The sequence below is a fragment of the Hyperolius riggenbachi genome, chromosome 1 (genome assembly GCF_040937935.1).
Source record: "Hyperolius riggenbachi isolate aHypRig1 chromosome 1, aHypRig1.pri, whole genome shotgun sequence".
In the NCBI taxonomy this organism is placed as follows: domain Eukaryota; kingdom Metazoa; phylum Chordata; class Amphibia; order Anura; family Hyperoliidae; genus Hyperolius; species Hyperolius riggenbachi.
Window position 1 is genome coordinate 78,385,455 of NC_090646.1, and position 25,498 is coordinate 78,410,952.

The 25,498-nt window shown below is 44.6% G+C and overlaps 1 long non-coding RNA gene across 1 annotated transcript in view; it reads left to right on the forward strand.

The window, feature by feature from the left end:
* LOC137545584 (uncharacterized) overlaps positions 1-25,498 on the forward strand; it is an 82,088-nt gene that overhangs the window by 30,592 nt on the left and 25,998 nt on the right. The window contains exon 3 of the long non-coding RNA XR_011026061.1: positions 12,578-12,858. This is a non-coding gene — a long non-coding RNA (uncharacterized lncRNA). The remainder of the gene's footprint in view (positions 1-12,577; positions 12,859-25,498) is intronic.

The window sequence follows — 25,498 nt, forward strand, 5'->3', positions numbered from 1 at the left end:
CTTTACTCTGTCACTCATTCTGCACCATGTCTCCTGAGAATATTCCTGCAATATAAATTAACACTGTAGACTAAACAAGCTTCTCATTCACATTCAGCAGCGAGAAGGCCAAATGGAATATCCAGCCTTCGTCTCAGCTTTATCCAGATTTACTGTTTGCAGCATTACAAGTGATCCATGCAGATAGTGCCTGTAATATTAAGAACAGAAGAAACAAATAAGGAACACGAAGGCCCAATGGCATCATATATCCTTCAAATATGAAGAGAAGGTTTTAAGAGGAAAGTGTAGACACAGCAGCCAGTGCAGACGATATAAGATGTATATGTTACAGGCAAAGTACAAACTCCAGCCATTTTATAAAATGCTTAAAGGAACATTATCAATACCCAAGTGTTCTAAAATGACAATGTACAAATAATGTCTAAGTAGCTGTGTAAACATTTTCCTACTTTTCATGTTAAATATCAGAGGCAAAATTTCAGCAAAAGCCTGTACAGAGGCGCCAGAGTAGAATAAAAATGTTTAAAAACCGTCTAAAAGAGAGGGATGTTCAGGTGGACTTACCTCCCTCGAAAATAAAAAACTCAATTGAGTCACAATATATCAATCTAAATTTGTTTTATTTACCTCCACTTAACTCCACATCAGAGGCAAAAGCTTTAAATCACTGTGTGTAGATTTTAGCTACTTTGGAATGTCTCATTTGCAGAGGTATGAATCTGTATGAATCTCTGCAACTTGACATGCCAAGAATAGTGTAATATTGAAGCAGATTATATGAAAACGGGTATCAGGTTTCACACACTACAGTATACAAATGTTTATGTTGCACATAAGATACATTTCATCTGCTCTCTGTGAGAGAAAGTTCTGTCTGTCTCTGACTGAGCTCTCTGGTCTGGACACACAGAGTTAACAGATACACTGTGAGGGAATTTCCCCCCTCCCCTCAAGGCTGAGTCTGCTGTCAGACTTTCAGCAGACTGCTGTCAGAAAAATGTGAAAGGAATTAGATAACAGCAGTGATGTCCCGAACCTCTGATTTTCGGTTCGCGAACCTTCGCGGAAGGTTTGGTTCGCAGAAAAGTTCGCGAACCGCAATAGACTTCAATGGGGAGGCGAACTTTGAAAAATAGAAAAAATTATGCTGGCCACAAAAGGGATGGAAAAGATGTTTCAAGGGATCTAACACCTGGAGGGGGGCATGGCGGAGTGGGATACATGGCCAAAGTCCCGGGGAAAAATCTGGATTTGACGCAAAGCAGCGTTTTAAGGGCAGAAATCACATTGAATGCTAAATTGCAAGCCTAAAGTGCATTAAAACATCTTGCATGTGTATACATCAATCAGGGAGTGTAATTAGAGTTCTGCTTCACACTGACACACCAAACTCACTGTGTAACGCACCGCAAACAGCTGTTTGCGTAGTGACGGCCGTGCTGGACTGGTGCGCACCGTGGCGAGAGTGTAGGCCGTGGCGGTATTTAAGCCCATATGGTCGCCGGGCTGTGGTAGCTCAATGATAGAACAACAGTGACTGTCCAGCTGATCAAATTTGGTCTGACCACAATGAAGCAACGACCTTATTATCTTTTGTGTCCCACCCCCACCCGAGACACTCAAATAGCCGGCGGTCATTGCTTCATTGTGATACGCAAGCCCATTCACCGCGACAAGGTAATGATCGCGAAGTGGGATGGGCACATGTACATGCCTTTTGTTTTTTTGTTGCAGCCGCCGGCAGTGCAGCCAGAAAAATTAGGCAGGCATGTACACGCACCAGAAAAATTAGTGTAGCGGCCGCTGCTAGTGTAGTGGCCTTAAAAATTCAGGAATCCGCCTAGAGTCCTGGACCCTGTTGGTGGTGGCGGAGAAGGCAAGCGGCCTGCAGGCAGAGATGCTGTGTGTGGGGACTGACTTAGTCTTCGGTCATGCAGTAGCCATCCGTGATCCATGCCTCATTCATTTTAATAAAGGCCAGGAACTGAACACTGTCATGACTTAGTCGACTTCTCTTCTCAGTGACAATGCCTCCAGCTGCACTGAAGGTCCTTTCTGACAGGACGCTTGCGGCAGGGCAAGAGAGAAGTTGTATGGCAAATTGGGACAGCTCTGGCCACAGGTCAAGCCTGCGCAACCAGTAGTCCAAGGGTTAATCGTCGCTGCTCGCAGTGTCTACATCCACACTCAAGGCCAGGTAGTCGGCTACCTGCTGGTCCAGGCGTTGGTGGAGGGTGGATCCGGAAGGACTATGGCCAGGAGTTGGACTAAAGAATGTCCGCATGTCCGACATCACCCTGAGATCGCTGGAGCATCCTGTCCTTGCCTGCGTGGACTTTGGAGGAGAAGGGTTACTGCCAGTGGTACCTTGATTGCGTTGTGCTGCCACATCACCCTTAAAGAGACTCTGTACCAAAAATTACAACGTTTTTTCTACCATCCTACAAGTTCCTAAAGCTGTTCTAATGTGCTCTGCCTTACAGCAGCACTTTCTACTATAACTGTCTCTGTAATAAATCAATGTATCTTTCCCCTGTCAGACTTGTCGGCCTGTGTCTGGAAGGCTGCCAACTCTTCCGTGCTGGTATGTTTATGCACAGTCTCCAGGCCCCTCTATGCACACTCCAGTGTGTGTGTATTTACATAAGCCAGCAGCGTCTCTGCTATCTTATCAGTGATAGAAGAGAGCTGGATAAAAATCCTCCTCTGTTAGGCTGTGAAAGTAGCTGGCTGACACATACTGAGGAATTACAAACACAGGCACAGGCAGAGCTGTCTGCAGGAAGCCTGTCACTTCAGTGCATGAGAGAAGCAGGGGAAAGAAGGTAAACACACAAATGATCTTTTGAGATTCAAAAGGAAAGCTGTATACAGCCTGCTTGTGTATGGATCTATTTTCTATGTGTGGACATACTGTACATCAATCTACTTCCTGTTTTGGTGGCCATTTTGTTTGTTTATAAACAAACTTTTTAAAACTGTTTTTGACTACTTTTAATGCGGCGGGGAGCAGCGAAATTGTGACAGAGGGTAATAGGAGATGTCCCCTAACACACTGGTATGTTTACTTTTGTGCGATTTTAACAATACAGATTCTCTTTAAATGCATTGTAAAGCATCATTGACAGCTTGTTCTGCAAGTGCTGCATCCTTTCTGCCTTGTGTTGAGTTGGTAACAGGTCCACCACTTTGTGCCTATACCGAGGGTCTAGTAGCGTGGCCACCCAGTACAGGTCATTCGCCTTGAGTTTTTTGATATGGGGGTCCCTCAACAGGCTGGACAACATGAAAGAGGCCATCGGCACAAAGCTGGATGCAGACGTACTCTCCATCTCCTCTTGCTCTTCCTCAGTGATGGCACGCAACTCCACTTCCTCCCCCCAGCCACGAACAATACCACGGGAACGTGGAGCAGCAGAAGCTGCCTGTGACGGCTGCCGCGGTTGTTCTTCTTCAGCCGCCTCTTCCTCCTCCACAGAAACACCTTCCTCATCATCATCAGAATCTGACTCCTCTCCTTCCCCACACCACTTCTCTTCTTCCTCCTCCTCCCCCGTCTGTGCTGCCGCAGGTGCTGAGGAAACCTCTGGTTCGGATGAAAATCGCTCCCACGACTCCTCCTGCCATAACTGTTCTCGTTCACGCTCCTCCACAGCTGTATCCACCCATGGCACGCTCCAGAAAGTAAGTAGGGGATCAAGTCGCTGATGGTGCCCTCAGCGCGACTCACCAGTTTGGTCACCTCCTCAAAGTGCTCCATGACCCTGCATGCATTTCGCATCAGTGTCCAGTTGTTGGGCCACAACATCCCCATCTTCCCAGATTGTGTCCTTCTACTGTAATTATACAGGTACTGGGTGACAGCTTTTGAAGAGGATGACGACAGCGAAGAGGATGTAGCAGGCGGAAAGGAGGTGGCAGGAGGCCTGCCTGCAAGCCGTGGAGGTGTGACAAGTCGGTCCGCTGCGCAGCCACATACTCCCTGCTTGCTGCCATCGGTCACCAGGTTGACCCAAAGGGCTGTGTTCGTAATGTAGCGGCCCTGCCCGTGCTTGGCAGACCAGGCATCTGTGGTCAGGTGGACCCTTGACCCAGCGCTCTTCGCAATAGATGACACCACTTGCCTCTCAACTGCACGGTACAGTTTGGGTATGGCCTTTTGTGAAATATAATTGCGGCCTGGTATCTTCCACTGCCGTGTAACAATGGCCACAAACTTACGGAAAGCCTCTGACTCCATCAACTTGTATGGTAATAGCTGGCGAGCTAATAGTTCCGCCATGCCAGCTGTCAGACGCCGGGCAAGAGGGTGACTGGCAGACATTAGCTTCTTACGCTCAAATACTTCCTTTATGGACAGCTGGGTACTGCTGTGGGCAGAGGAGAAGGAACCGCTCAAGGGCAGAGGCGGTGTGGAGGAGGGTGGCTGTGAAGGTGCAAGGGAGAAAGCGGATGAAGATGATGCACTGGAAGGAGGAAGAGGAGAAGGAGGGTGGCTTGTCTTTTGGGTGCTGCTTTTCCTCAGGTGTTCTTGCCATAGCTGTTTGTGCCTTTTCTCCAGGTGCCTTCGTAAGGCACTTGTCCCTACGTGAGAGTTGGCCTTTCCACGGCTCAATGTTTGCTGGCAGAGAGAACATATGGCTTTGCTCCGATCTGAGACACACATGTTAAAAAATTTCCAAACCGCTAAGCCCCCCTGGGATGATGGCACTACGGTGGCATGAGCAGCTGAGGTTGAAGGGCATGTTGGCTGGGTGTCCATAGCTGGCGATACATGGCGCTGGACACTGCCCCCAGCTGTTTCTGAGGACGAGCTCCCTCTGCTTCTATCATGGAGTCGTCTCCTCCTACTCCTCTCTGACTCCCCCTCTGAACTGTCCCCCTGGTCATCTCCTTTACTTGGAACATACATGGCATCCGTATAATCGTCATCATAATCCTCCTGCCCAGCTTCGCTTTCCTCAGACACCTCCACAACTGCACCAACTTCAGGTGGTTCATCATCCCCCTCCTCACACGTTACGTCCATACTATCGCCACCTAACTCAGACGTATAAGGTGGTGTACCTGCGCCTTCTTCTTGTCGTTGCAGTAGTGGCTGTGAATCAGTGATTTCACCACCACCACCACCAAATAACTCCTGCGAAGTGTCAAATGCAGCGGATGTGGTGCTTGTACTAGCGCTGGTGGCACTGGCTGCGGGAGATGAGGTGTTCTGTGTTAAATAGTCAAGCACGTCCTGATCTTGGGAAGTGATGGCACATGCCTTCTTCTGAGTACTGTATTTTGGGCCAGGTCCACACGAAATCACAGCAACACCACCTCGCACAGACCTGCCGGTGCCAGGTGGCCTTCCTCTGGGTCTGCCTCTACCTCTTCCTCTACCTGGTTTGTCCATTTTGTCCATCTCGGGGGATGCTAGGTATATGCAGTGAGAAGGGTTCACTCAACACAACAGTTAGTTATATGCAGTGAGGTGGGTTCACTGAACAGTAAAGGTAGTTATATGCAGTGAAGTGGGTTCACTCAACAATAAAGGTAGTTAAATGCAGTGAGGTGGGATCACTCAACAATAAAGGTAGTTATATGCAGTGAGGTGGGTTCACTCAACACAACAGGTAGTAATATGCAGTGAGCTGGGTTCACTGAACAGTAAAGATAGTTATATATGCAGTGAGCTGGGTTCATTCAACACAACAGGTAGTTAGATGCAGTGAGCTGGGTTCACTCAACACAACAGGTAGTTAGATGCAGTGAGCTGGGTTCACTCAACACAACAGGTAGTTATATGCAGTGAGGTGGATTCACTGAACAATAAAGGTAGTTATATGCAGTGAGTTGGGTTCACTCAACAGTAAAGGTAGTTATATATGCAGTGAGCTTAGTTCACTCAACACAACAGGTAGTTAGGTGCAGTGAGGAGGGTTCACTGAACAGTAAAGGTAGTTAGATGCAGTGAGGTGGGTTCACTCAACACAACAGGTAGTTATATGCAGTGAACTGGGTTCACTCAACACAACAGGTAGTTATATGCAGTGAGCTGGGTTCACTCAACACAACAGGTAGTTAGATGCAGTGAGCTGGGTTCACTGAACAATAAAGGTAGTTAGATGCAGTGCGGTGGGTTCACTGAACAGTAAAGGTAGTTATATGCAGTGAGGTGGGTTCACTCAACAATAAAGGTAGTTATATACAGTGAGGTGGGATCACTCAACAATAAAGGTAGTTAAATGCAGTGAGGTGGGTTCACTCAACACAACAGATAGTAATATGCAGTGAGCTGGGTTCACTGAACAGTAAAGGTAGTTATATGCAGTGAAGTGGGTTCACTCAACAATAAAGGTAGTTAAATGCAGTGAGCTGGGTTCACTCAACACAACAGGTAGTTAGATGCAGTGAGCTGGGTTCACTCAACACAACAGGTAGTTAGATGCAGTGAGGTGGGTTCACTGAACAGTAAAGGTAGTTAGATGCAGTGAGGTGGGTTCACTGAACAGTAAAGGTAGTTATATATGCAGTGAGCTGGGTTCACTCAACACAACAGGTAGTTAGATGCAGTGAGGTGGGTTCACTCAACACAACAGGTAGTTATATGCGTAATATGTTGGCGCTATATAAATACTAAATAATAATAATAATATATGTAATAATAATAATATGCGTAATATGTTGGCGCTATATAAATACTAAATAATAATAATAATAATAATATGCAGTGAGGTGGGTTCACTGAACAGTAAAGGTAGTAAGATGCAGTGAGGTGGGTTCACTGAACAGTAAAGGTAATTATATATGCAGTGAGCTGGGTTCACTCAACACAACAGGTAGTTAGATGCAGTGAGGTGGGTTCACTCAACACAACAGGTAGTTGTATGCAGTGAGCTGGGTTCACTCAACACAACAGGTAGTTAGATGCAATGAGCTGGGTTCACTGAACAATAAAGGTAGTTAGATGCAGTGAGGTGGGTTCACTGAACAGTAAAGGTAGTTATATGCAGTGAGGTGGGTTCACTAAACAGTAAAGGTAGTTAGATGCAGTGAAGTGGGATCACTCAACAGTAAAGGTAGTTATATGCAGTGAGGTGGGTTCACTCAACAATAAAGATAGTTATATGCAGTGAGGTGGGTTCACTGAACAGTAAAGGTAGTTAGATGCAGTGAGCTGGGTTTACTCAACACAACAGGTAGTTAGATGCAGTGAGCTGGGTTCACTCAACAGAAAGCTAGGTATATGCAGTGATGAGGTGGGTTAAGTAAACACAACAGGTACTGGGTATATGCAGTACTGGGCAGTACAATGTGCAGCTCCCTGTCACACACACAGGTAGCCACTAAATGTGCTGGGCTGCTGGCAGTGGCACACACACTATGAATTAGCAAGCCTGTGTTGCAACAAAAGTGTCAGTTTGACACACACTCCAAAAAAAAAAAAAAAAAGAACAGGATTAGCTCTGACAAGAGCTATTGAGGGGTGCTATCAAAACAATAATAATCAGCCAGGAGCAAGCGAAGCAGCCAAGAACCTAACTAATCTGTCCCTAGGAGAACAAGTCTGCAGCAGCTGTCCCTAGTCTGTCTCTAGCAGGCACACGAGTGAGGCTAATGGCCGCCGCAGCCTGCCTTATATAAGGGGGGGGGGGGGAGGGGGGCTCCAGGGCTTAGTGTAGCCTGAATGGCTACAATGTGCCTGCTGACTGTGATGCAGAGGGTCAAAGTTGACGCTCATAGTGCATTATGGGGCGAATCGAACTTCCGCAAAAGTTCGCCTGCTGCAGGCGAACGCGCACCACCAAAGTTCGCCTGGAACCGTTTGCCGGCGAACCGTTCGCTACATCTCTAGATAACAGTAATCAAATAGATAAGCAGTGAAATGTATACACCAACACTATCCAAACATTTCCTATTTCAATTGAACAAAACAGGTTAATCAATATTGTCCTTTTAAATTGTTTCAGGTAAAGTACAAAATGCCTTCTTTCGTTTTAACATATTATGTACTTTGCCTAGGCATTCTATAGAATACCTAAGAGCCCTTTATGAAAGAACAAAAATGAATGCTAACTCCTGTGTCTCCTTCCCCAATGTCTCCAACCCACTACCCTCTAGATTGCAAGCTTGCAAGGGCAGGGACCTCCTCCTAGTGTTTCTTATGCTGAAATTATCATATGAACACGTACCAGAATTGGGGATGTCTCACACCACACATCAACAATGTCTGTATTTGTATTGCTGGATGTCCTGATCATACAGTCTCATGTCTCTTTGCTCCCTTCTATTTGTTTTGTATTATGTATAGCCAGGGGCATAACTAGAAATCACTGGGCCCCCCCTGCAAAACTTTGGATGGAGCCCCCTCCTCCACCCTCACTTTCTGCACAGGTAAATTGAGAACCAATGTTTTTCAATTGGCTAGTACACTCTTGAATGTGTTTTCCCCATGCAGATATAAACAGACAACAGTGAAGCACTGGGAACATTTTCTCTATCAATGACATAAGCTTCTGTAATAAAATGTGCATGTTTTCTCACATACAGACACACACGGGAGTCAAGAGGTTGTGGGCTGGGCACCATACACAAGAGCCTGCTGCACACTGAATAGAGACTGTCTACAAATCTTTGTCAGCAAAACGTTGTATGATGCCTTAGCAGATTCAGTCATTAGAACAATTGTGTGGAGAGCAGAAAGTTTTTTTTCTCTCGGTGCCCTTAGCTGTCAGTCTCTCAGGACAGAGAAAAGAAACTTCTCCCCCCACGGGGTCCCCTGTGGCTTCTGGCCCCCCCTGCGGCTGCATCCCTTGCAGGGTCTATTGTTACGCACCTGTGTACAGCTTTACAGAAGATGTACCACCTTGAAAAGGCTCCCTGTCAATGAGAACGTATCTTAACTACCATAAACAGGAGCATGCACTTCACAGTGCTAAATTATTGGTAAACCCTTTAGGGCTAATAAATAAGTTACCACAACAAAGAAAAAAAAAGGTGCCTATATAGGGTTTATTCATTAAATAAATGATATAACAGTCATGAACCAATGATTGAGCAGTCAAATTGTAATCAGTTTATTGTGGACAAATCCATTAAAAACAATTAAAATCCAAAATGATTAAAATCTCCCTGAAAGCTGTAGGTAAACATCAGCCCTCTTAAACAGGTGCTTTAATGTCGAGTGTCAAAAAACGTCCATCTATTGAATCAACTGGGGCCAATCTAGATTAGTGTTTACCCAAAGACAAGACAAAAATACAAATTGCAAAAAATAGTGCTACACATATCATCACTCCAATGTAATACAATCACAAACAACGACATCCTCGTTGTAAAATTGTCACGCAATAGTGCAGGACTAGGTAGATACCAGAAATACAGTACAGGGTAAAATAAAATGCAATAGTGCTGTATAGAAATGTATGAAGATTGGCTCACCAGGAAATGGCACCAGGAGAGGGACAGGGAGACAGCCTGATGAGCCAATCTTCATACACTTTCTATACAGCACTATTGCACTTTACACGTGACAATTTATTTTACAGCGTGGATATCGTTGTTTGTGATTGTATTACATTGGAGTGATGATTTGTGTAGCACTATTTTTTGATATTTGTATTTTTGTCTTGTCTTTGGCTAAACACTGATCTAGATTGGTCCCAGTTGATTCAATAGATGCACGTTTTTTGACGCTCGACATTATAGCACCTGTTTGGGAGGGGTGATGTTTACCTACAGCTTTCAGGGAGATTTTAATCATTTTGGATTTTAACTGTTTTTAAAGGATATGTCCACAATAAACTGATTACAATTTGACTACTCAACTGGTTCATGACTGTTATATCATTAATTTAATGAATTAATCCTATATAGGCATCTTTTTTTCCTTTGCTGTGGTAGAGAACATATTAATCATAAAGAGCAGGGTGTTTTTATGTAAAACAAAAAAGGCGTTACTCTAAGCAACTGGGGGGAGGGGTAATCCTCGTGTGTCCTCCATGTGTCCGCCTCTGTCCCCCTTGTGTCCTCCTCCATTCCCCTTTGTGTCCTTTATTGCCCACCTCATGTCCTCATCCATGCCCCTTTTTGTCCCCCTGTGTCCTCGTTTGTTTCCTGTGTCCTTGTTAGAATTCACAGGTCTGTCTGTCACCGCAGTGACAGAATGAATGCTTACATCGAGCATCAGCATTGCCAGCCTTGACCCTTGTCTCTGTACCGCATCCCGGCCGGTAATGTGCGCCCTGCCTCTCTCCGGTCATCACTGATCTGAGGTCTGTGAGTAGCGGTAGTGTGGCGACCAGCCCTACTACCCAGCGAGGCAGCACCCAGCCCAGCAAAGTGCCTATGCCGCTGCCCAGCAAAGCCCCCAGCCCAGCACCAAGCAAATTGCACAGCAAAGTGCTTAGCATCCAGCACATAGCACAGCAAAGCCCTCCAGCCCAGCAAAGTGCCTACGCCGCTTAGCAAATTGCCCAGCAAAGCCCCCAGCCCAGCACCAAGCAAATTGCACAGCAAAGTGCTTAGCATCCAGCACATAGCACAGCAAAGCCCTCCAGCCCAGCAAAGCCCCCAGCCCAGCACCAAGCAAATTGCACAGCAAAGTGCTTAGCATCCAGCACATAGCACAACAAAGCCCTCCAGCCCAGCAAAGCCCCCAGCCCAGCACCACAGCAAAGTGCTTAGCATCCAGCACATAGTGCAGCAAAGCCCCCCAGCCCAGCAAATTATCCAGCAAATCCGCCAGCCCAGCACCGAGCAATTTGCAAAACACTCAGCAAATAGCAGACCAAAGCCCCCAGCCCAGCACCCAGCAAATTTCCCAGCAAAGCACCCAGCAAATAGCCCAGCAAAGCCCCCAGCCCAGCAAAGCACCCAGCAAATAGCCCAGCAAAGCCCCCAGCCCAACACCCAGCAAATAGCCCAGCAAAGCCCCCAGCCCAGCACCGAGCAACTTGCACAGCAAAGCACCCAGCACTCAGCAAATAGCCCACCAAAGCCCCCAGCCCAGCACCCAGCAAATTGCCCACCAAAGCCCTCAGCCCAGCACCCAGCAAATTGCCCAGCAAAGCTCCCAGTTCAGCACCCAGCAAATTGCACAGCAAAGCACCCAGTACCCAGGAAATAGCCCAGCAAAGTGCCTAGCAAAGCCCCCAGCAAATTGCACAGCAAAGAACCCAGCACCCAGGAAATAGCCCAGCAAAGTGCCTAGCAAAGCCCCCAGCCCAACACCCAGCAAATTGCACAGCAAAGAACCCAGCACCCAGGATTGCACAGCAAAGAACCCAGCGCCCAGCAAAGCACATAGCAAAGCCCCCAGCCGAGCACCCAGCAAATTGCACAGCATAGCACCCAGCACCCAGGAAATAGCCCAGCAAAGCACATAGCAAAGCCCCCAGCCCAGCACCCAGCAAATTGCACAGCATAGCACCCAGCACCCAGGAAATAGCCCAGCAAAGCACATAGCAAAGCCCCCAGCCCAGCACCCAGCAAACTGCACAGCAAAGCACCCAGGAAATAGCCCAGCAAAGAACATAGCAAAGCTATTTAATTAAAATGTTATTTGCTCATTGTAAGGCACCTGACTCCTTACCGGTAATTATTTTATCTAGAGGTGTGTGACTACATAATATTTTTATTTAGCAGTGAAATATCATAAGGCATTTAACTACTTGATTATTTTATCTAAAGTTTATCTGGGCAGACCCACTGTCTGTGAATAACACTGCTACTTATTTCATATACATTTGGGTCCACCCATAACCCATTATGACCACGCCCATATTCCCACGCATGGCCACACCGCATATGCCAAGCTCCCACCCTAGTGAAACCAGCACCTGCATAGCTCACCTGCCACCATTACAAAATAATTCTAGAGCAGCCTGTGCATAATTATGTCATGGACATGGGGCCCCCTTGGTCCCTGAACCCCATGCAGCTGGTCATGTGATCGTGAGCCAGTGAGTTGCAGCAGAGAGTGCTATGTGCTTTGCTGTGCGTGTCTCCTATATGATATATTTAACTGATATTTTTTATCGTAACAACCAACAATTTATACGGTAAAATCATGACGATTAACAAGGTTGCCCAAACTTCTGAACCCCATTGTACAGTACTTACCTGGGGCTTTCTCCAGCCCCTTGAAGCCGACATGTCCCAACAGCATGGCCCAGTGTCCCCGCTGGTACAGAAGCCAACCTCGAGGTCGTCCTTACTGCGCCTGCGTGAAGCGTCGCTGTCAATCAAGTCCATGTTGTCCGCAGCGTACTGCGCAGGTGCAGAACTACTGCTTCAAGAAACACATAAGTACTGATTCTATCTGCATACAGAGAAAGTTTTCCAGAATGGCTATAATCATCCTTAGTGAACATGTTGTGGACATCTCAGGCATTGGAGTCAATAACTGAAAAAAGCAAAACATTTTTTTATTCTCTGTAATGTCTCCAGCCTCAGTAGATCACAGCAAAGCTGAGGAAGACTCGCAATCATTCAAATTCTATGCTAATAATATCAATTCCAATTAAAGCCTTGCAACTTCACAAGGATGCCTCGGCACATGAAAAGACACTTTTATTTGTTTGTGCAGAAAGGGATTATAATAATTAGGCGGCAGTTTCATCTCGCCACACTCCAAGGAGGAAAATAACAAGAAGCATTCACTGAATTATTGAGGAGCAGATCTCTGGAACATCAGTCCTTCCGTGGTCTTCACCCGCTGAATGTCAAATGCCTCAACAAGACAGCTGCAGCACCCCGGCCACTGCCTTTCATCTCCCTGACTGTGTGCAGAGTGACTCCAGGCTTCTGAAGAAGGAGAAGAAGAGACATTCAGAGGACCCTTCAAAATGCAAGCAGTCATTTATTAAGGTAAAAAAAACTAAAGTTAAATATTGCAAATGTCTGTGATGCTGTTCTATATCATATATTTATTAATTCACTCATAAAATGGCTCTTAGCGTTTTTGCAGTTACCTAAGCACTTGTTGCTTCTACATTCTGAAGGCAAATTATTATTTATTGTGATGGTGATGTATAATATTATGAATACAGTATAATTTTACTTTATTATTAAAGGGTCAGCATATTATCCAGTGATGCAGAGCTGTGCAATAAATAAGGAACAGATGGAAAGGAGTATACAGCTCAGAAGAGCTCATAGACTATTTGTGTTTCACAGATTTCTCTTATTTATGCCCAAACTCTGGCACAGCACACAATTAAAAGTCTTCCACTCATAGTTGCTGAAGAAATTCACATCTCTGTGTTCTGTGTTTGTTTAAGTAGATCCACCTGTCTAATTACTTCTTATTGAGTGAGAACAACCTGCTTTGCACAACAAGTGTAAAGAGGCGCCCCGAGAGAGGATAAGATTGTTTTAAAAAACAATAAAATGGAAAGGAACGTAGAGGTTGCTTACCTCTCAAATGACAATAAAATATATTGTGAGAAAGGTTTGCCAACCTGTGCAAAATAATCCTTTCTTGCAATGCCTTTTAGTGTCCTTGGAGAGGTAGTCACCTCTACTTTGTTTCCATTTTATTGGTTTTTAACACATTCTTATCCTCTCTGGGTGACTCTACACACTTGTTGTGTTAAATACCTCCCTTTTTGGGTGTTATTGGTCTATAGTAGTTTGGCCATAATCAGTACCAGTACTCTTCTGAAGAGAGTGACCACCCCCAACACACCACGTTAGGGATACCTGAGTGGAGGCACGTTATAACTCTCCACCTACCTGATGTGGTTGGTTGCCCCTTGATGCAACCCACTTTTGTGAGGACCATTTCATCCTTTTCTACTCGTGGTCAACTTTAGTGACATATTGTATGACTGGGCTCCTGTTGTCTCTGTATCACTACTTCCATATCTACTTTGTACAGCCCCAGTGGGGGAATAGAAATTATAGCAGTTACTGCTTTATAATACAAACAGATGATATGAACTCCTGGTTTCTAAAACAATTGTCCGCTTGTAACAATGTGGATGTTATTATTATTATTATTATTATGTAGTTATCTTGTGTTGACATGTACTGTATGTAGTATTTTATAGAGTACATAGTCATGTCTCTAACACTTGGAGAAGCTCTCAATCTAATGCTACCACAGTTATAATTCAATGTCCCTATCGTAGACTAAGATCATTTTTGGGGGGAACCCAATTCATGTATCTGTGTATTTGGAGGATTTGGGGGGTTGGGTTAATTTTGCTTCAATCTCGCTTACAGTTTTATTTGGCATATGGTCTGGATACATGAAAGAAATGTTGCAGCTGCATAGCAATTTATGCAGTCTCAGATCCACAGGTTCTATTAATCTAGTCATACCCAGAGTCCACCTGAAAACATTTGGTCACAGAAAACTTTTTGTCATGCAGCTCCTACATTATGGAACTTCTTACCTCAGCAGATCAGGACAGCTCCAGCTCTGGATGTGTGTAAAGTGAACCTGAGATGGCATGATAGAAAAAAAAATGTGTATATACCTGGGGCTTCCTCCAGCTTCCTTTCGCCTGAACTGTCCCGCGCCACCGTCTTCCGCCTTCTGGATCCACCGGAAGGGCTCTCGTAAGTTCGGCAGACTGTTGACGAAGCCCGTTCCATCACTCAAGCGCGGATGCACATGCGATCCCTGCTAATTTCCTCCCCCAGGACTTGACGCCAATCGGCGTTCGGAGCCATCTTGCGACCGCCAATTGGCGATAGAGGGTCATAAGGTGGTTAGATCCAACCTGCTCAGTTTGGCATTTGCAGAAATATAATTTTATCCTCTTTGTTAATACTTTATCCTACTACCAATTATTGAATCTAAGAGAACCTAAGCACTTTGAGTCCTATGGGATAAAAGCGCTATCGAAATGTTATTGTTATTCAATTAACTTTTCTCCCTGGAGATACATTTTGATCTCGTCTACAAAAAAACAAAAAAAATCTGCATCCGGCAATTGAAGAATAGGTACTATCAAGCTTACTTTGAGTAATGACTTGGTTGTTGGGAACTTATAGATGCTTCATTGATAAAACTAGGTGACCTAAGCCCGTTTAAAAATGGGCTCTAGGTCTGTGTGGAATCCCCATCCCCTCTCCTCCACTTCCCTCCCACCTCCCCTCCCCTCTCCTCCACTCCCCTCCCACTCTCCGCAGCAGTGTCACACCGCGCATGTGTGCACCCGCCGAGCGTGCACTCCGCCCCGCTGACCCGCCGCAACCCCGGCCGCCCGCTGACACGCCGCCCACTCGTCTCTTTGGTCCCATGTTATCTCTGTGTAGTGTTGTCCGTGCTGCGCAGTGTGCACATGCGTACAACGGTCCAGCACGGACGCTACACAGGGACAGCGCACGGACACAGGGGTTTTATTATAGAGGATGTGAGAAAGCTCAGGAGAAAAATCAATTGCATATGGGACCTAGTTTTCTGTCTGCGTGTTGTGGAGCAAATGTATGAATTGTTTTGTGTCCTTGCACGGAATTGTGTAATACGCCTGTACGGTATGAGTATGGATGATACAAATTATTAATGCACTTTACTTAGTATAGCGTCACAATTCAATGAATTACAAAGAACATTGAACGTTACATAGATACTGTCAGCGAGGGTGGAGTTGTATTGAAGAGGTGGAGTATGGTATTTCAGCAGCAATACACATAGATGTTCACATACTGGAGTTTATTAGGCAACGTAACACTCTAGTATTGCTTACATTGTCACATATCATACATACTGTAGGTTAAGAGATGAGAGCTGAGCTTTTTAAGCAACAAACATTACAGGCTTCCCATGGGAACATTCATGCTAATATGTTCAGCGTTCATTTTACGAATGACATTTGCGTTAGATTCATAACCTTAAAGGAAACCAGAGATGAACGCTTTGGCATAAAATAATCATATCCCCCGACAGTTTTTACAAAATAAATACTATACCTGGTATTTTCGCAGCTCTGGTATGCTGTTTCTTGTGGTTTTTTTTTTTTTACTAAAACTTCATGCAAAACACAGTTCATCAGAAAAGCAGATTATTTAGTGGGCTGTGTGCAAAATGAAATCACCATTTCTAAAAACCTCTTATGACTATAAACTGGTTCACTTTAAAGCAGATGGGCAAAAAAATGGGTGTGGCTACAACCTGCGGCGTGCAAAGCGCGCTGTGGCAATAAAATGGGTGTGGTCATGACCGGATGAGGACGGGGCTAACTGTAATTTAAAGTGAACCCGGGGAGAGAGTGATATGGAGGCTGCCATATTTATTTCCTTTTAAACAATTCTAGTTGCCTGGCAGCCCTGCAGATCTATTTGGCTGCAGTAGTGAACTGAATTACACCAGAAACAAGCATGCAGCTAATCTTGTCAGTTCTGAAACCCCTGACCTGCTGCATGCTTGTTCAGGGTCTATGGTTGAAAGAATTAGAGGCAGAGGACCAACACGGCAGCCAAGCAGCTGGTATTGCTTAAAAGGAGATAAATATGGCAGCCTCAATATTATTCTCACCTCGGGTTCCCTTTAAAAGTGCAACGCAAAGACAGAGGGCCCAAGTTTTGGTGACCCTTTCCCCAGAAAATTCACATAATTGTGCAGGTTTTCTCAAGAAAATACACGTAATGTGAGCAGATTTGAACAAAAAACACGTTCAATAATTTGGCAGATCTGACCCCAATATGGACAATTGTTGCCAGATCTGACCCCAATATGCACAATCCTTAGCAGTTCTGACCCCAATATGCACAATCCTCAGCAGATCTGACCCCAATATGCACAATCCTCAGCAGATCTGACCCCAATATGCACAATCGTTAGCAGATCTGGCCCCAATATGCACAATCGTTAGCAGATCTGACCCCAATATGCACAATCGTTAGCAGATCTGACCCCAATATGCACAATCCTCAGCAGATCTGACCTCAATATGCACAATCCTCAGCAGATCTGACCCCAATATGCACAATCGTTAGCAGATCTGACCCCAATATGCACAATTGTTAGCAGATCTGACCCATATATACACAATCGATAGCAGATCTGAGCCCAATATGCACAATCGTTAGCAGATCTGACCCCAATATGCACAATTGTTAGCAGATCTGACCCCAATATGCACAATTGTTAGCAGATCTGACCCATATATACACAATCGATAGCAGATCTGACCCCAATATGCACAATCGTTAGCAGATCTGACCCCAATATGCACAATCCTCAGCAGATCTGACCCCAATATGCACAATCCTCAGCAGATCTGACCCAAATATGCACAATCGTTAGCAGATCTGACTCCAATATGCACAATCGTTAGCAGATCTGACCCCAATATGCACAATCGTTAGCAGATCTGACCCCAATATGCACAATCCTCAGCAGATCTGACCCCAATATGCACAATACTCAGCAGATCTGACCCCAATATGCACAATCCTCAGCAGATCTGACCCCAATATGCACAATCCTCAGCAGATCTGACCCCAATATGCACAATCGTTAGCAGATCTGACCCCAATATGCACAATCGTTAGCAGATCTGACCCCAATATGCACAATCGTTAGCAGATCTGACCCCAATATGCACAATCGTTAGCAGATCTGACCCCAATATGCAGAATCGTTAGCAGATCTGACCCCAAAATGCACAATCGTTAGCAGATCTGACCACGATATGCACAATCCTCAGCAGTTCTGACCACAATATGCACAATCCTCAGCAGTTCTGACCACAATATGCACAATCCTCAGCAGTTCTGACCACAATCAGCACCACCTGAAAAAGAAAAAGCCATTTACTTACCTACAGTCAGAACACCTCCTGTCCCGACCTCCTTATGGCGCGTAGCTCCCACAATCCTCTTCCTTCCCGACATCACGTGACTTCCTGCCTGTATGCTGAGAGCAGGGCTACGGGAAAATGGCCGCCCGAAGCCCTGCACTGCAGACTCGAAGTCTGCAGAGCAGGGCTTTCGGAAGCCATCTTACCGTAGCCCTGCTCTGCTGTCGCTGTGAACTGACTCAGCGTCTCTTAGACGCCTGAAGTCAGTTCATGCCAGGGGGTGCTTTGACAATTCTAGGGGGTGCTCGAGCACCCCCTTTCACCCCCTGGCGACGCCCCTGCTTTAAAGGGACCCTGAACAGAGGATAAAAATTGAATTTGAACTTACCCGGGGCTTCCTCCAGCCCCCCGTAGCCTGTGAGGTCCCTTGGCATCCTCTGGGTCCCCTCCATTCTCCCGTTGGTGGCTCCGGTAGCGTGCAACTTTGATAGGAGTTGTGCGCAACTGTGCACAAAGAGTGAACCGTGCTTATTTAGAATGCTTACTACAATGGGCATGTGATTGAGTCAGGCACGTGGATGGGCTGCACATGCGCAGTTGTGCAAAACTGCTGGCCAAGTCTCGCAATATCAGAGCTGCCAGTGGAAGAACGGAGGGGACCCAGAGGACGCCAAAGGACCTCACGGGCTACGGGGGGCAGGAGGAAGCCCCAGGTAAGTTCAAGTTCCATTTTTATCCTCTGTTCAGGGATTCTTTAAGCTGGATGTACAGTGGAACCTTGGTTTATGAGCATAATTCTTTTAGGAAACATGCTTGTAATCCAAAGCATTCTTATATCACAGCAAATTTCCCTATAAGAATTAATGGACACTCGTTTTACAATCCAAAAACATTCGTAGAAAAATATTTAATACAGAGCACTGTACTGTATAAAGTAAAAATGGGAAAATACCTTCAGTATTACTAACAGAATCATTGCTGTTTACTCAACCCAAGTTGAATTTTTTATTTGTGGCTTTAACAAGGAACTTATTCAGTGACAGTTGCTTTTGCTTACTTTGGAGAAATGTATGGAAATGTGACTTTGTAAAGTCCCTACACTCAGATTAAAGCGGATCCGAGATGAAAACCTAACTACAACAAGTAACTTGTTTATATATCTTATCTAAAGTTTCGATAGTTTACACAACAAATCTAGCTGCAAACAGCTTTAATAGAATATGATAGATTATTTCCTGTGATACAATGACAGCAGCCATGTTGTTTGTAAACATTACACAGAGGCAGGCTTATCTGCATCTTGAGCAAAAAAACCTAATCCCCCCTCCTCCTCCCTCCTCCCCTCTGCCTCTGAAATCTTCTGGCTAGTAATACCACCCCCTCCTCCTGCCCAGACTGAGCTCCCATGAGCCCTTGCTACTGTCTGAAAGTGCCTTGGCTCCCTGAAAACCTGTGGGCGTGGCTTATTTAGTTTATAGGGAATTACAGTATAAAAACAAAAACAAAAAAGTATTTGGCTTGAGGAATGCCCTGTAAACAATAGGAAAAGAACTCAATTATGCAATGTGTAAAAGTTCATCTCAGATCCACTTTAAGTACAAATAAGTACAATCCTGCAGCGCCAAAGAGGGAAGAGACATCATCTCAATTGTGATGACGAGAGGCGCGCATACATTTTGTGTACATCAAGACGTTTGCTTATAAAGTCAAAATGCCATAAACAACATGCATGACAAAAGGGCACCGTGAGAAAAGGGCCCGAGTTATTAACAAATTTGGCGCCAGGTATTAACGAAATTTGCTAACGAGAACCATCGTTGTCAAGCTTTATTAACGATAATTACTGTTGCAAAAGCAAACGAGAAATAATAACGAATAAATATTAACGTTAAATGTTGTTACGTTTTCCATCAATACTGCTTAACCGAACCCTACCCTCACACAGAACCCTCCCCTGGTGGTGCCTAAAACTAACCACTCCCCCCCTAGTGGCGCCTAACACTTACCACCCCCCGATGGTGCCTAGCCCTAACCCCCCCCCCCCGTGGTGCATAGCCATAACCACGCCCCTGGTGGTGCCTAAAGGCCCATACACACGTCGGATTTCCGCGAACGACGGGTCGTTTGAACGTCCCGTCGTTCGCCCGCTAAATTGGGCGTGTGTACAGGCTGTCGTTCGCTTGATAAGGGTGAGTTTGAGCGATCCGCCGGGCGGATCGCTCAAACTCACCCTTATCAAGCGAACGACAGCCTGTACACACGCCCGATTTAGCGGGCGAACGACGGAACGACGGGACGTTCAAACGACCCGTCGTTCGCGGAAATCCGACGTGTGTATGGGCCTTAACCCTAACCAACCCCCTGGTGTTGCCTAAAACTAACCGCCGCCTAGGTGGTGCCTAACCCTAATCACTCCCCCTGGTGGTGCCTAACCCTAACCACTCCCTCTGCAGAAAGCATAAAATCTGTAGTTATTAACGAAATAATAACTATACCGTTGTAAACTTCTAAAACGATAAAAACTATAATGTTGTAATGTAAATTGCTTTTTCGCCGTATTAACGATAATTGCATTAAAGTCTATGAAGGCGCCCTTTTCGTCCACCCTCAGCCGGCGCCCTTTTTTTCTGCTGCCCATAAACATTTTTGCTTGTGTTGCAAAGCACTCTCAAACCAAGGTACTTGCAATGCAAGGATTTTTTTTAATTGTATATTATTCCCTTTTATTATGTATTTCGTTTAGTATCAAGATTTAGGTGTATAACTAAAAAGTGTTTTTTTTTTTAAAGGGAAAATTAATTGTGTTTCTAAAGCAGACATGGGCAAACTTGGCCCCCCAGCTGTTAAGGAACTACAAGTCCCACAATGCATTGCAGGAGTCTGACAGCCACAGTCATGACTCATAAAGGCAAATGCATTGTGGGACTTGTAGTTTCTTAACAGCTGGAGGGCCGAGTTTGCCCATGCCTGTTCTAGAGGGACTGATATTCATCAAGTTTGCATATACAATGGTTTCCCACTGAAAACCAATTTTTGGTAAAAAATAAACCGATAAGATAAACAATTGTATCTATCCTCCTTCTCCTAGAAATGACTTTTTTTTTTAGATATCTCACAGCTGCATTTTACATTTGAGGCTGTATTCACAGAGGGATGTTGCGTGTCTCGCAACGTGTCTGCGTTAAGAGGTAACGCACTGCAAGCAGTGAGTTACCACAACGCAACAATTTTTTTAACGCAACTTTAACATCGCACTGGGAACGGCCCATAGGATTAGCATTGCAGTGCGGTAAGCTGCGTTATAAGGCTTTATAACGTGCGACCATAACGTCCCACTGTGAATGCGACCTAAATCTACTTTTTAAGTTTTTACTGTTTCATTGTTTCTGCGCAATGACACATTCATTGATGTACTGTATGCCAGAGCTAAAATCTATGAACCATTGACCCTTTTTATCTCTTTACTGCTATGAAGCCATTTTCTGCTAGGAAAGTGTTTTATGACTGTAATTCCTTATCACTGAGGTTTGTACTGTACAGTAGTCTGGCCCAGTCCTGACCCAGACAGGAACTGTCACATACATACCTGATTTTCAAACCTTACAGGCAGAGAAAGAAAAAAAAAGGAACACAGCATAGTTATTAGTGTGCTAGGCACTGTAAATACATACACGTCTATCTCATCATGTCACATGTCACCTCGGGTATCCTTTAAGCATGGTGTTGTGAGGATGGGTGTAGGTAGATTGTACTCACGATGACATAGCTGCCTGTCACACAGGCGTCCCACACTGCTGTTATTTAACCTGTTTAGAATCTGCCGGGTAACATTCCTCAGCGTGGGTTGTTATTACAAGGAATTCTGGGTTTTCTTCCAGAAGCCAATCTTGTGGTTAGTCACACGTACAGCCAAATATCCACCAGATGTTCTTTTCCACTTTAGACAGTGGTAAAAAGTCTTTACAGTCTGGACACTCGCTGGAGTCGATTATTAGGCTTAGAACCATTCCAGAAAGAAGGATTAATACTCGGTACAATAAACTATCTCTCAGCAGAAGGAAATCACATGGAAGTATAATCGAGCTGGTTTGGCTGTGGAAGCTCCTATTATTGAATTACACTTTAATAGGTTGTACTACCTTCATAAAATCTGTTTGTTAGACCGGAATTATAAGTTGGGCTGATTTATGTTGGAAGCCGCTTAGTACAACGAAAATTAGCTATTCCCACGGGAAAATCCTATAGAATGTACAGCGGTAAACAGCAATTACAAACTACATAATAGTTCAAGATGAATGATAAGAGGCAGTTTATTGGCAAATGTAGGCAGTGTAACTAATGGCCAATACTCACGGGCAGCAAAAGTAGCCTGTCGCCAGCACACGTGAGCGTGTGGGCGACATGCCGGCGACAGCTCGTCGCCACGTCCCTCCGCGTACACACCGACGTTCCTCCTCCCCCCGCCGGAAGCTATGCGTATCCCAATGGAGGTTGCTGTCGCTAGTCCGCGTACTCACGTGGACTAGCGACAGCTGCGGCGGAGTTGCGGCGGCGACTGTCACCAGGCGATTGAACATTTCAATCGCCTGGCGACATCAGCGACGGGCGACAGTTCGGGTTGCGCGCCCGTTCCGGGCGACAGTTCGGGGGTGCGCACGGCCCATACTCACGGGCGACCTGTCGCCGCAACACGCGCGCGCCGCGTGTTGAGGCGACAAAAGTCCCTCGTGAGTATGGGCCATAAGGAGCTGTGGGCCCCAGTGCGAGTTTTACAAGGGGCCCCAAGTACTCTATTGATAAGGAGCCCCAAAACCTGCCAAGGACACCTGCAGTGTCAGAGAGGTGTATTTAGAGTGAGGAAACAGTTTAAGGATTACCACTATGCAACGCACATATAGCGGTGTTCATTACCAGCATAGAATCAATGAATGAAGGAGTGTGCCCCTCTGGTCCAGGGGCCCCAGTGTGGTCGCAAGCTCAGCATCCCCTGTTTATATGACACTGAATGTAAGAGATAAAACACAATTTTACAATCTCTGGTAAACTATATTATACTGTATATCTTACTTACTAATATTATAAATGTGAAACTTTGGACATTTGAATGTTTGTTACTCGATCACGCAACAATGGCTGATCGGATTTGAATGAAATTTGGCACACACATAGTACATTACCTGGAATAAAGTATAGGATACTTTTTATTCCCATAACCAAAAAGTGGGCGGAGACAAATACAAATTTCACTGGAAAATGTAAACTGCAGCCATTCGTACACTGTTTATGGCAGGGCTCTCAAACTTTGCACAGTTGGTCGCTGGGTGACTGGGATTGATATTCAGAAAAGTGGGTGAAGCCTACAAAAGCCAATCACAATTCACCTATTGATTTTCAAGGCAAATATTTAATTGCTGTCATTCTTGCAGTGTTAATGGCACAAGCCTCAAACCTGGTACAGTTGGTCATTGGGTGACTGGGGTTCAACTTCAGAAAGGAGGGTGGAGCCACAGCCAATCAGATTTGTTTCATTTCAATGCAAATTATTGATGCCAAAGACCGCAAAGCTCACAAACTTGGTCATTGAGTTAGAAAAAGTGGGTGCAGCCAACACCAACCAAATGCATACCCAGGCAACGCCGGGCCATATATATATATATATATATATATATATATATATATATATATATATATATATATATATATATATATATATATATATATATATATAAAATGCAATTGGAAAAAGAGTAACAAGGGCTTGCTTTACAACATTAGTAAATGCGCTCGCTCAAGCTCACCGACTGTGCCAAAGTGTTCTCTATATGGCGGATAAGCTAATTTCAGCGCTATCGTGTGGGCACCGCCATAGGCCATAATGAGAATTACGGCTATGGCGATGCTCAGTAACCCATTTGGACACTGGCGATTGTCGGAACTCAAATAAAAAATAACAAACACACAGGTAATTTGTCCACCGCCTATAGCCGGTGCAGGAATTACATGTCCCGTCCCTTCCCCCGAGTTGCAACAACTCGTAGGTAGAATAGAATTTAATTTGACCCTGAGTTTCAGCAGCAGCAGAGTGAGCCATCTTTTGGTTTCACCCTGCGCCCAAATTTGCCTACAGCCATTTTGAATGTAGGCCCCATACGATGAGTCCTATTCTAACCGTGCAAACAAAATGCTACTTCTCTTCACATCTCTTTTATGGGGACAATGCCAAAAGCCAGAGGATCAAACAAATGGGTATAAACATGAAATTAAAAGCACCTCACCCTTCCAACTAGCTTCTGACTGAGCTCTCTGCATAGATGCATCTCATTGTCCTCATTAAACAGTTGTGAAGACAAGTAGCATTTTTTTGCATTATTGGAGTAGGACTCACTGGCCCATATACAAGTAATTTTTTCTCCTCAGTTATCTCCTAGAAGATACTTTTCATATTCTCTTGAAAATATCTTTTCAGTTCTGCAATTGAAAAAGTACCGGTTAAAAAGTACTGCCAAAATTAGTGTGAGTATTTTCTTGCTTGCTGCTGGTTTAAAGGACATTTTATGACAAGGTGCAAAAATATCACCTAGGAAAAAACTCAGGAGGAAAAGTGAATTGCATATGGGTCACTGTATGAGGGTAACTGGCACAGTCGGCAAGCTTGAGCGCATTTACTAATGCTGTAAAGCATGACCAAGAGCCCTTGTTACTCCTTTTTTACAATTGTGTACTGCAGTCCTTTATATTTTTATGCTTGCATGGAGATTAGGGACTCTTTTGCCGCTTGCAAACAATGCACAATTATAATTGTATGGTTTGCGCTGCTCACCCCCTTGCATCATATATATATATATATATATATATATATATATATATATATATATATATGTGACAATTACATCATTGTTTAATTATGACTACCCTCGCTTCAGTCTCCTTTTATTCGCACATTCAGAAATTGTAAAAAAAAAAAAAGAAAAAGAAATTGTTTTCGTGGGTCTCACTACCTTTGTCAGGTCGCTGGCACAGTCTACCCTTTCCAGTGATTTCATTTAACTTGATTCTCAGAAAAGCTAATCCTATAGTGCAATAAGGGCATAATAAAGCTATCATCATCTTGCTTATTTTGTCTCCTTAAAGGGCCAATATCTTGAAAAACTGTCAAATTTAAAATACACATTTACTCATACGTATGAGTGGTACAGTGTTCCCAGAGTGAAAACCGCTATAAAACCCTTTTTTTCCTATATAGTTGGTAATTACAGTGTGTTGTATTAATCTGGAGGCTCTGATCATTTCATCAACTGTACTTGGACTCACTCCTCATGGGGGATTCTCAGTGTTTTCAGGATTTCCTTATGTGTGAATATATTTAATGTAAATATCAGCAAATTTTGTAAAAAAAACAAAACCAAAAACACACCCCTGTTTTCTTATTTTTGAGTACCCCCCCCCCCCTCTTCCAAGCTATAATAACTGCCTATCCATCCATAATGTGAGCTAGTATTCCCCCAAATGTCTGCCTCCTCCCAAATAATAAGTTATAAGAGAAATGTATGACTCAATACCTAATCGCTATAGGGAGTTCATGTTAACTTAAAATGTTAATGTAAAACACACTCACTTAAAAATATCTGAATTAAATAAATACACCATCCAGGTGGATCGTGGGCTGTAAGGAGAGATCAATTGGTGGGTGATTATGGGACGCTGCAGGAGCCTAGCCTGATGAATACACATGCTTCATACAATGCTGATAACCT